The sequence below is a fragment of the Echiichthys vipera genome (assembly GCF_963691815.1).
Source record: "Echiichthys vipera genome assembly, chromosome: 19".
Lineage (NCBI taxonomy): Eukaryota > Metazoa > Chordata > Actinopteri > Perciformes > Trachinidae > Echiichthys > Echiichthys vipera.
In genome coordinates, this window is record NC_139844.1 from 7,654,204 (window position 1) to 7,667,736 (window position 13,533).

The window sequence follows — 13,533 nt, forward strand, 5'->3', positions numbered from 1 at the left end:
AATCATGTGTACAGGCGGACCTAAGGGATTTTAACACACACTTCACATCAGGACACACCAGCGACTCAAAGCTGGAACGAAGGCTCAACAGTGTTACTTCTTCACATCATGCCATACATCTGCAGTCATTTCAAATTCTCCAGCTATGATGTGTACGCTGTGTTAATTGACAGCAAATGTAAACGTATCACATCTGCATCCCAAACCAACTGATACACAGCCGGCGGCGAGAGACCACAGAATACTCATAATAAGCAAGAAGCACAGATAATGGAACAGACTTAAAAGCAGGTGATTCGAACAGAAATGAAATGAAAACAAGCTGCTGCATTTAGCATCGCAGACACTGGGTTTTCCTAGAGCAACACATGTAACGTAACAACTTAAAGATGTACTCCTGTAATTGCCTTTTAAGTTAATATCTATCAAATGGTGAGTTCAAACAGTTTAAAAAGCTTTTTTGCTGAATGTTCCAATATCTGTGTCTGTGGCGACATTCCTTTCCCACACAGAGGCCGCTAGAAACAACGTATCTCAAATCTTATGGAGTACAACTTTAAAGAGTCAGCTTACGTCTTACATCATCTTTACACAGAGACAGAGGTTATAGCCCCTCTTCATATACAACCACCTGTTATCACCTGACATCTGAAGAAGACCATGAGATGCGTTTGAAAACCACGGAAATGCTTGGAAAATGGGCCTTTGTCCAGCCATGTGATGAAACATGTGACACTAAATTGCCCGTAGGTGTGAATGTGAGTGTGAATGGTTGTCTGTCTCTATGTGCCCTGCGATATGTGCCCTGCGATAGACTGGCGCCCGATGTCAGCTGGGATCGGCTCTGGCATACAGAGCACAGCTGCAGCGGTCCATTCTGGATGTGTTGAAGGATCAGAGTTTGGGCTGCAGAGAAGGAGCGTGATGGGCGGAGCCTGAGTTCTGCTGATTTGATTGACGCAGCATCAAAAATAACTCTGGAGGTTGCCGATGTGTGATAACAGCCCTGCAGGGCCAGTGCGACAGATGCTAACACAGCAGCTTTCACACTTCCAAACTGAAACGCTCCAAACTCTTTGCTCTGTCTCTTCCCCCTTTTCTCCATTTTCAACCATCAACGCTTGCTTTCATCTCAACACTGACTACTTTCCACATATCTTCAAATCATAGAATTAAGGATATAGATGAGTTTACGTCAAACACATGCATACACACACACACATGCACACAAACACACACACACAGTGTTCCCACAAGGCCTAAACGTAATGAATTAATTGGATGTTTCGTGCAGACATACAACTATCCAGCCTGTGTGTGTGTGTGTGTGTGTGTGTGTGTCTGTGTGCGTGCGTGTGTGTGTGTGTGTCTGTGTGCGCGCGTGTATGTGTGTGTGTGTGTGTCTGTGTGCGTGCGTGTGTGTGTGTGTGCGTGTTTGTGTGTGTGTGTGTGTGTGTGTGTGTGTGTGTGTGTGTGTGTGTGTGTGTGTGTGTGTGTGTGTGTTTGTCGCTCCTACGCAGTACACCCCGATGACCATCTGAGGTGGTCTTGGGACAGATGGTACGTAGGTCGGTCTTTCCCTGTGCACGCTCTCACACGCACACACACACTCACACACACTCACACAGTCGTCCTGACAGCTAAATACTTAACATCACCAACAAACACATTCAGGACAAGTTTTTGTTATTGCTCTTTTTCTTTTCTCTTTCTTTTTTATAAACAGCAACAAAGCGTTCATCGGCACTACTTCCCTCTTCACTCAGTTTCCATTTTATTGAACTGTTTGCAGCAAACACAGCTTTTTCATTCTTTCCTAAAAATACCACCTTTACAGTGTCAATCCCGGTTTAAAATTAGCTGCTTTCCCTGCCAACAGACAATTAACACACAGATGTGACACACAGTTTGTGGAAATAAGTGTGTTAAACAAAGAATTGCAATAACTATTATTTTAATCATATATTTAATTCGTTTTATCATAACTATTTCTATTTGTTAAAATGTAATATTAATGTAATTATTTATCGATCCTTGATCTCCTTTGAGGTCCTGATGTGTCCTTTATTTGTGCTTCCTGTCACATCTTAAAGAGAGACAGAAACGCTCATGTTGGCAGCAGCTGGGCACCACAGTGTCCACAAACACCTGCTGAAGTGCCCATGAGCATACAGTAGTGTGTGACCCTGATCTTTGACCTCTGACCTCACTGTGGGGGGAAAAAGAGAGAACGAGCCTCCCTGCAGAAATAAGTAGAGGATCACGGGATTATGACGCGTTTATATGACGGGGCTGTAAATCTGTGGAAATGCAGCGAAGAAAGAGGGAGATGTTTTTCAGCGCAGAGTATCAGCGGGCTTGTTAAAGAGGGAGAGACAAGAGCAGGGCCGGGCCGTGCGTCGGAGTCTCCCCGGCCGGGGCCCCTCTCTAGACGGCAACACGTCATGGAACATTCCCGGAACCAGCCAGCGCACCACCCACCATTTCTCTCACTCTCTCTCTCGTACACAGACACGCGCAAACAGAGGAAGCGAACGATGAGCATACGAGATAAAAGTCCCTCCCTTCTAAAAGAGAAGAACTGCTGCCTTTTAAAACACTTTTCATACTGCAGACATTCTCCACAACAACAACAAGAACACACCGTAGCAATAACCCTGCACTTAAACATCAGGCATGTCCTCTGCTCATACTGGAGCGGCAACAAGGAAATACCAGAGAGAGCTTTAAGGTCACAGCTGAAACTCACTTTTGAACAGTCCGCCGGCACTGCGCGGTGATTACAGAAACATTACCGGGGGTTCCAAGTGGACTTCTGTGAGCCAAACCACCCAGATGCGCGCAGAGCTGGTTTGTTTCTGCACAACGCAGAAATGCAGAAAAAAAACCCGACCTTCCAAGACTCAGTATTACACCATCACACCTCTGTGAGCTTCCACTTTCACAGCTTCATATCCACGAACATTCCCCTCCCTCTGCATCTCTCTCTCTCCCGGCCTTGCAGCCAGCCTGGCCGTGCAGGCTACTGCAAATTCCTCAGGATATTACGCAACCCGGGTAATCTGCATGCAATGCAATGCGTGCCCGGGGTATTCCCCCTGCATAGCCTTGCCCTTATAAGCTTAACAAAAAATCGAGTGGCATGAAAACAGCCCATAATGTCCGTCACGGCGCACAAAAGCCCTCTGTCACTGTGATATGTGTGAGAATATGTCCCGTAAGGTTTCGTTTGTCCTCCCCGCACTTACCTTCTGCCTGCGCTCCGGCTGCGCGCCTCCGTGCGAAAATGACAACAAGCAACCCCCGGTGACAGGAGATCCGATTCCGGGCGGGCTTTGACACCTCGCTGGTTGTCCGTGTGAAACTGCCAGGAGACGGTTATTAGAAATCCACAAGAGTCGAGGGCTGAGCGGTGGAAACGTCGCGGCGAAGCGGCAGACGGAGGAAAAGTTGCGCGTAAAAATGGAAGGAATCCTTTCCGACCGGATTTCTGCTGCCGGAGCTCCGCTGCTGCAGTCAGACAGACAGTAAATGTCTGTGCTGTGAGTGTGTGTGTATGTGTGCGTGTGTGTGAGGGTGAAATCAGGAGACACACGCACACACACACTCGTACGCACACGGGGGTTATTCCAAACGCCACTTCCCAGAATAGCAGCATAGAGGAGAGGGAGCGTTAGAGAGAGAGAGAGAGAGAGAGAGAGAGAGAGAGAGAGAGAGAGAGAGAGAGAGAGAGAGAGAGAGAGAGAGAGAGAGAGAGAGCGAGAGAGAGAGAGAGAGAGAGAGAGAGAGGGGCGTGTGTGTGTGTGTGTGTGTGTGTGTGTGTGTGTGTGTGTGTGTGTGCTCGTGTGACGTCGTCGGATCCCCCAGCGCGCAACAAGGGCAGAGGGAGGGGAGGAGGAGCGGTGGCCGAAGAGGAGGCTCTGTCTGCCGGCACAGAGAGAGCAGGATTCCCCGGTCACCTCTGGAGCGACCTGTCTGCCTGACTGTCTTCCTGCCTGTCTCTCATCCAGCTATAGGCTGGAACTGAATACATTAATAACAGTCTGCAGTACCAAATGACAATGTTATACTGCAATTATACTTGCCTACATGTATATTTTCCTGTAAATGAATAAACAAATAGCCTACAAATACCATTTTTAGTAGCTTTTATTCCTAATAGTCATCGTTATCGTTATCATTAGTCCACATGAAATTATTATCATTATTGTTAATTAAATAATATAAAGGTTGATTTGAAATAATATAAGTGCAGTGTAATGAGAAGGCCACCTAACTCCTCATTACAATATTAAAATCTACAAAACAAAGAAGAATCTTTTAACAACCACCCGCTGAGTGATTTATGATGATTACACTTGTAAAGAATTCAATTGGACTTGAAGTTATCAGTGATTTATTACATTGTTTTGGATACAAGGAACATGAGCAGATAAATAAACCTGCTGCACCCATCCTTTTAAGAATATGCAAATTAAAAGCACAACATTTAAAAAGGTGTGTGACGGATGACTCTCCTCTGGTTGTCCCGGACACCTGACAGTGACAACAAGACTCCCTGGTCTAAGATATAGTCCAGTGTATTAAAAAACACACAAATGTGTTTATAAGGGTGTACACTAGTGAGACTGAGAGATGCTAGCAAGGGGGTTTTATTTTTTAACACTGGTGACAGTCAAATTTAGACGACAAAAGGTGACGGTTAAGTTTAGATGACAAAAGGTGACCGTTAAGTTAAGACGACAAAAGGTGAAGGTTGAGTTTAAACGACAAAAGGTGACGGTTAAGTTTATTCGACAAAAGGTGATGGTTAAGTTAAGAAGACAAAAGGTGACGAGAAGTTTAGACAACAATAGGTGACTGTTAAGTTTAGATGACAAAAGGCGACGGTTAAGTTTAGATGACAAGAGGTGAAGGTTGAGTTTAAACGACAAAAGGTGACGGTTGAGTTTAAACGACAAAAGGTGACGGTTAAGTTAAGAAGACAAAAGGTGACGAGAAGTTTAGACGACAAAAGGTGATTGTTAAGTTAAGACGACAAAAGGTAACGGTTAAGTTTAGATGACAAAAGGTGACAGTTAAGTTTATTCGACAAAAGGTGACGGTTACGTTTAGACGACAAAAGGCGACGGATAAGTTTAGACGACAAAAGACAACAGTTAAGTTTAGATGACAAAAAGGTGACGAGATGACAAAAGGTGACTAAGTACTTCTGGGACACGAACCACCACCCCGACCCTCCTCCCTATGCAGATTTTGGTGCTCTGATTCTGCATCACCTGATTTCCTTCTTTGCTCCAGTCGTAATTTCTACAGTAACAAACACGTAGATTACATACATATTAGTTTACATTACTTTTTGTAGGTATATGGGCAAACAGTAAAGAGGACAGTAAATGTTGAAGTATATGGTGCATATCCCCAAACTCTGTTTTTAAATTGGATTAGCACAAACTCGACACAAAGTAGACCCAAAGCCTCCAGGGATCTTAAAGAGTTAGGACCTTTGAAAGGAGTCCCCATATTTAAGTCTCAACCAGCAGCTCTGTTGCTCACTCTGGCGGACGGTTGGTTGGTACACAAAAATGTCCCCACCCTTTGGTTACCACAGTTTTCGCCCTAGGAGGATGAAATTTGGCATGGAGGTCAGGTGTGCGTGAGGCTGTGTGTGTGTAAATGCATAAACACATGGATGTATGCGGGTACGTGGTTGCAGTGATTGCAAAGTTGCTTTCATTTAAAGTTTAAGTTACATTCTGGTGTGCATTTGACTTAATTTTTAAATTTTTCATATAATGTAACTTTTATACCAAAAAAGCACAAGTCGTTTAAACGCGGGAACCGCCCCTAAAATTAGGCGATAGACTCCTCTCTTCATGACCAAAAGAACGAGGTCGCGGGTACCAGCGGCCGAAATGGGTTTTCTCAGGAGGGTTGCTGGAGTCTCCCTTAGAGATAGGGTGAGAAGTTCAGCCATCCGTGAGGAGCCAGTTGAGGTGGTTCAGGATCATCTAGTAAGAATGTCCCCTGGGCGCCTCCCTAGGGAGGTGTTCCAGGCACGTCCAGCTGGGAGGAGGCCTCGGCGAAGACCCAGGACCAGGTGGAGGTTATATCCCCACACTGGCCTGGGAACGCCTCAGGATCCCCCAGTTAGAGCTGGTTAATGTGGCCCGGGAAAGGGAAGTATGGAGACCCCTGCTAAAGCTGCTGCCCCCACGACCCGACCCCGGATAAACGGTTGAAGATGAGATGAGACTCCTCTCCCATTGCCAGTTGACAAGTGTGACTTAGTTTGTTTTTCTTGGTGTCACAGTTGATAAGAAAAACACTCCAGAACACATGGATAGTTAGAAGAAAGCAGCATGGAGCCCAATGACAATGTTGCAGGGGACATTTCTTTTTCTGCATTCAATCTATCTTTTTAAGTCTCTGTGTCGATTCATTTGGAACAATAACCGCTGCAGAATCATTTGTCCTGGGAATGATTATGGATTGTAACCTTTTCCACTGCAGAAAAAAATTCAGATGTTAATAGCTTTATTTTGTCCAGTGAGAAAGGGGCTTAAGATGTACAACAATAAGCATCCACCTCATTCATCTGTTTCCAGATTTAAGGTGAATCCTCAGTATTCAGACAACACACCCGTTGCACCTCGGAGTCCTTTCATCTGTAAAACACATGTATGAATACAGAGGAGCTCATTTAGGCAGCCCTCCCGCTAATAAATTAAATCAGCATTGATAAAGCCCCCTTTTCACCCTTTGAATGAGTTCAGATGCGGCGGCCCCCTTTGTGTGAACGGACTACATTAGCTTTTGCGCGCCTTTTAGCAACAGGTGGCAGGTCTGAAGCATCACAGGTTTGATTCCCCTGACAGATGGAGGCCTGAAATGTGAATTGCAGCAGCAGCGCCTGCTCTGACCGACAGACGGGAACCATCCGCTGTGATAATAAAGCAGACTTCTGCACAGCCCTCAGACATCGGCCTTCAAAATAGCTCCCATTGTACCTGAGATAATGACACATAATGGTCCGATAATTGCCTCGATGGCATCCGTGCCTTTGCGACGTCGTTAGAAGCTATCGTCCGAGAAGGAAGAAGAAAAGACGCTGCTCATCGATGGGGCAATTAGAAATGCAGTGACCTTTACTGATGTCACAGGTTGGCAAAAGCATCATGTAGTTTAATATATAAAAGGGTTCAATATGTAGCACTTCTAATAGGCGGAGCATCCAACAGGAATTGTACGGTGCTCTCATTCAGACTTTCTGTGTCACCGTTTGGAATTCCTCCCTCACAGAGCTCAAACTGGATCTTGATTGGGGTCATTTTTAACTCAAGCTGAAACTGTTTTAAAAAGGGATCAGTCATGCACTCATGAATCATCCGGTGCTTCTGGTTATAAGGTGCTTTATTTTATTACTTTGTGTCTTGTAATGTTTTGTCTGTATTTTATTCTGTTGTTTTTTTCTCTTACTTATTGTTGTGTTTGTGTTTTTAATTCTTCTGCGATTTTATTCGAAAATGGCGTTTCAAAACTTAAACGATCTCAGTCCAAGAAGAAACTATCCAAAAAAGTTGTTGTCCGTAAGAATTGAGATATGTTGTTTCTAGCTGCTGCTTTGGCGGTAAGGTGCAACCTCATCTTTCCTTTGGAAATCAAACAGTGTCGACTGTATGCGATGAGATGTCCGAAGTTTCGGACCTCCAATTAGGCCTACCAATGTGGAACCTCCTATTTCGAATATGAAATCTACCTACCCCAAATTCAACAGTAGGAGGTTCCACTTTGACAGGCATTACAGTGAACTTTGCCTAGTTGGAGGTCCGAAACTTCGGACTTCCCATTACACTCCAATGCAGCATTTATCTCAGCGCACGTGTTGGGGAGAAGTCAGGCAGGAGGAAGAAGGTGGGACTTTGGATAGAAGCGCTGTGAGACGAGCAAGAAAGGTAAGAATTCACCTTTTGCTCAGCCCTGTTAAGCCCCCGCCCCTTTACTGTTACTGTTGCTAACTCAGGCAATCTGCCTGCTGACCGCATGTTTACAATGGCAGCTGTCAGTGTCGAAACGATTTCTAAAGAGGCTCATGACAACTTTTAGAGCCAAGATGATTTAATGTCGTCGAGGAGCCTTCAGAAAGGTCGGCAGTATGCAATGGAGGGATATGTGCAAAATTTTAAATTGGAAATGAAATGAAATGAAAAAAACTGAAATTAGAGGCACAGGTCTTCAGACCGCAAAGCAAGAGAGAGAAGCCTCACCTAACATCCATCGTCATCAACGAAGAAAACAACACTGAAGATCAGCATTGTTCTTGTTCAGCAGGGTAACACTTCAATTAATTTACCCTTTTGTTAGCTGAACAATTGTGTCAAACTGGAGAAGCGCTGACATGTAGCCAGATGTATTTGTTTACTGGCATAACGTTTCATGACAACGTTATAAGGTTCAAATAAACCCTGTTGCTTATCCTCTCAGGATACCGCGTATCGCTGTTGCCCCAGGCACATTGTTTGACCATTCTCGCGTCTTACATCATAAGTAAAGCCCAGAAAACAACAAAAGTGTCGCCGGCTCTAATGGTTGTCTACGAAGTTAGTCGTTGAGAATGTCCGAGTCTGGGCCGTTGGTAGTTAAATGCTATTGGTCTGTAAGCGTTCGGGGGCGGGTCTGAGCAAAAGGTGAATTGCTTAAAGAGAAAGAACAGCGATGTTAAAAAATTGGCATAACTTTTTGTAAGATATGTGAACCTGTTGAGATGAGAAAATGTCAGGTACAAAGAATACCGGTGTTCCATAAAGTAGTTTTCTCTATCTACACTATAAACTGTAAAAAAAAAAAAAAAAAAGAAAGAAAAAAAGTGTCGCAACACACATCCTGGGCCAGATTCTAACCACAGAGCCGTATGAAACATGTCGTTATATCTTCGCGAGTCTTGATCTTCATTTGCAGGAGAGGTGTGAAGCCACAGGGTGTGAATCCCACCTTTTGCTGACAGTTTTGACGACAGTGAAGCTGACAGCTTCTCTATAAAACTCTCAGCTCTTTAAAAGATACTACGGTTTGTTTGGTAGAGCCAGAAAGGACAAAGGGTGCTGTACTGTACAGATTGATATTTTTGATATTGGGCTATATGAATAAAACCGACTTGAACTCCTTAGTGAAAGTCCTCTTCTCTTAGCCCACAGGCTCGCTTATCCTTGGTGTGTATGTGTGTGTGTGTGTGTTTGTGCTGGCCAGCGATAAGTGGATTAACGTCTGCCATCTCCCATAAGAGGCTCATCTGGATGTGACCTCATCACTAGTGACCCCGGAGTCCCCATGGCGACGCCGTGGCAACACAGCACCATAGCGACAGAGAGCTGCAGCAGTTTCTGATGCGACAATTTGCATCTGCTTTTCATATGAAGCCCAGCAGGAAGGTGTTCACAGTCCTGAGCTCTGGAGTCTGCACACACACACACACACACACACACACACACATATATATATATATATATATATATATATATATATATATATATATATATATATATATATATATATATATATACACACTGGAGATCAAAATTAGAGAACAAATTATAAATACTTGATTTATTCTGAAATACAGTTTTTTTATGGTTCATAATTTGACAGAATATCCGTTGTGGCTAAACCACTGCTGTACTAGCATGTTTTTTTTTTGTTTTTTTTTAAATAACCAAGGCACTTCAACAAAAACCTTTATTTTGTGAAAAAGAAAAACATTGTGTCAGAAGAGAAGATTTAAACAATGTTTTCTTCGGGCTATAAGAAGTGTAGAGGCCACAGCTTTGAATGACTTCAGCACATCTGCACCCACAGAACATCATTAGTTTCTCACACTGCTCTGCTTTGATCTTGGGCCATTCTGACTCAGTCTCTTCCACAGTTCACTAACTGGAGTGGGTTTCTTACACATTACTTTGTTGCCAAGGATTTTCCAGAGATCAGTCAGTCTTACAGAGTCTTTTCTTTCATGTTATTTAGTGCGTGAGTTGACGTTGTGGATCGATTAAGCCACCTTAAATGTCAAAATGATCGTCTTCCTTGAATGACCTGCACTTTAGGAATAATCGGATCTTGAAGTGCTCAAAAAAGTGTGTGAATGTCATCCAGATGATTCTAAAACACTACACCTGTGCTGTTATATGAGATCATAACACCATATTGATTACACATTGTCTTTTGGTTCATTTGATTAACGCTATTACAAGGAACGATGAGTAGAGCTCTGGCTGTACTGAGCTCAGGGATGACTCAAAGATAATGCTAATACTTTGCATTAGCATGCGCAGAGCTGTCCGTGACACACTTGTGATTTTTGGTGCCAATCCTCTCATGCGGCCTAGTATCGACTAAGGTAACGAGTGTGGCCACAATCCCAGGAAGTGAGTCATGTGTGGCGCTGTAATGTGGTTAAAGTCCCCACACTGGAACTTTAAAATCCTCTCTGTTCATTGTTTGCATTTCACTGTACAGTTGTGAAAAACAGCCATGAACGAGGAACCTGCTGATTTACGGGAAACTGTGAATAATCCATTACATCAGAGAGGTGGACACACATACGCACGCACACACACGCGCGCACACACACACACACACACACACACACACACACACACACACACACACACACACACACACACACAGTCGCCTCAGGCTCTTGTCCCGGAGTCGAACTGTAACGCTCTGCAAGACAAAGCACTTCTGTGACAGCTGACTGATTAGTAATGCTTACTCATACACTCTCACACTCACACACACACATATAACACACACACACACACATACATACAGCAAGACCGCTCCCCTCCCCACCACACCTAGTTTGTGATCACTCTTCACACTTCTTCTACATGCACACACACACATTAACGTTGTGTATCGTTCTTTGATTCTCCTCACACAGCCGCATTAATCCATGTCACTGTATCTTTCCCCTTCCTTCCCTCCCTTACACACACAAACACACACACACACACACACACACATACGCGCACACACACACACACACACACACACACACACACACATCAGTATATTGAGGTGTGGCTCAAATGTTACATAAAAGCTCGAGTCGAGGGTACAGGTCAAACTACCTGTAAGATAAGAGTTTCAGGAGGACGACTGCAGAGAGTGTGTGAGTTCAGAAGAGTTCACAAGAGTAGCACACCCACACACACACACACACACACACACACACGATCAGCTGTTTAGTGCTAAACAGCGCCCCTTACTGGTCAGTGTGTTCACTATGAACCTGTACCTTTGTTTCATTTGCAGAGATCTCAGATTATAAATTTGAATATATGGAATATAATGATATTTAATATTTTTTATGTTTAAAGCAGCTTCAGTCTCTTGTAGACATTACAATATTTGTTATATGTGGGGAGAGGGTGTGTTATCTGTGTATGATGTCCATGTGTTGTGCCTTTTAAAATGTATGCTGCCATGAAAAAAACCTGAATTGTGTGAAAACGATTATCCCCTTGGGGACAATAAAGAACCTCACCTATATCTGGGGACTTCTATTCTCCTCTGAAATCCATTTAAATTCTACTGTTATTTGCACGTGGTATGTCTCTGTTTATAGTGTCTAACTTGTTTAAACAATGTCTAGAGTCATTTAGAAGTCGGGGTTTATGGTCTCTAGACATGTCAGTGAACATATATTTGAAATACTATTTACCCAGCTATATTATTAAACAATTTCCCCCTTGGATTATTAAAGCATTTCTGATTTATCAGTATCCAATTTCACATATCTCCACTTTGGATTGCATTTATATAAACTGAAACATTGTAATATTAATGGAGATGATCATTCTTTGTGTTTGTTTTTACAAAAAAAAAAAACACATAGCATAACCATTATTATAATATCAGAACGTTTTGCACAGTAAATGCTTTAAATTTAAGTTCACCCAAATCAGCATGAACAAAATATATTTTCTCACCTAATAACCATACTTCTTTGCTTTGATTTGCCCATGTTTGGACATATTTGTTACTGTGATGACTGCCTCCACCCTGATATGACAATTTATTTGAAGAGCTGTAGCTAAAAGCAAAAAAATAAAAAGTGTATATTGTTTATGTTGTTATTATTGACTTTCTAGAAACTTATTATAGGAAATAATTTTCACAGAAGAAATAGTCCCTTAAAAAATGTGTTGGGGCCATATTGTTGTAGATTTCCAGACACATTTTCATTTTATGTGTCAAACCCTAAACTTCCTGCATTTGTGTGGATTACATGCCCCAATTTACAGTGGAAATGTTTTCTATTTATGTAATGGAAAACACAAGTGACAATAGAAAAATAAAAATATCTAAAAATATAACTCAAAGCAACTTACTGCACTGTGACTTAAAGTGAATTTTCGGCGTAAAATCATCCCAGGTTCTTTTCTCGGCAAATGCACTCATTAAATTAGCCATCGATACAACTATTCACGCAGATATCCGGGAGAGACGCTAACAGTCGCTAACAGCCAAATGCGGCTAACAACACTGATTAACCCAGGGCAGCAAGGTGAACGCATTGAAATGTCTATTTTAACCACTAATACTGCTCAAAATTTTGAATGCGTTCACCGTGCTGCCCAGAGCTAATCAGTGTTAGCCACATCCTGCTGTTAGCGACTATTAGCGTCTCTCTCAGATATCTGCATTTACAGTTGTTACATGAAAAAAAATGTCTCGATGGCTTATTTGATGAGTGTATTGCCGATAAAGACACTGGGGTGATTTTACGGCAGAATTTCACTTTAATTCTCAAAATCTCAGATTATTCTTTTGTTTTCAAAAAGAAGCCCTAATACAACAGACTAGAGTTCGACCTTTTAGTTATTATTCTTGTTCTGATTTGCGGCTGTATTCATAGCTTTTGCCATGTTTATTTTGTCTTAGTTCTTATAGCAGATTTAAACCGTTTCTTTTTAACTTGCACACTCCCCCTACTTTACTGGAGTCATTGTTAGATCTATGAGGTCACAGTCAAGCAGTTCTTCAAAAAAGAACTCTGCATGCTCCAAATATTGAGTGGGTTTGTCCCCTGTGTCCTGCACCCACGGTAAAGACACAGTTGAAGTTTTCAAACTTATATTTTCCACCATTTTATTTTGAGCAACACAAATCCAACTTACCTTCACTGTGATGGAGCAGACGTTTTGAAAATGTGTTTTCTTAGGATGGCTGGACATTTAAAGCAGGAGGCTTAAGGCAGAGGTTTAGGTGCAGACCGACCAGGTGTTTATTTCACCCACAAAGAACAAATACACCACAGTAGTCACGTTCGCATCATAACAGTGGACCACAGGCAGCAGCAGTGCTTGATTTAAACTGGCAGCCTTATATAACCTGCCACTACCTATGACATGGAACTACCCGTAGTGTATGGAAATCTGCAACCGAACGCAGATTAAAACATTTTAAAGCGACAACAATGTTCCAATTAAGTGTGTTGAAGTGAAAACACACTGTGAGAGGGTCAAAGTC

The 13,533-nt window shown here is 42.8% G+C and overlaps 1 protein-coding gene across 3 annotated transcripts in view; it reads right to left on the reverse strand.

Moving 5' to 3' along the window:
* Positions 1-3,647, reverse strand: part of hivep2a (HIVEP zinc finger 2a) — a 124,995-nt gene extending 121,348 nt beyond the window's left edge. For all 3 annotated transcript variants that reach the window (XR_014593642.1, XM_083934095.1, XM_083934096.1), the window contains exon 1: positions 3,249-3,647. The gene's annotated coding sequence lies outside the window, so the exon portion shown is untranslated. The remainder of the gene's footprint in view (positions 1-3,248) is intronic.
* Positions 3,648-13,533: the final 9,886 nt, after the last annotated feature.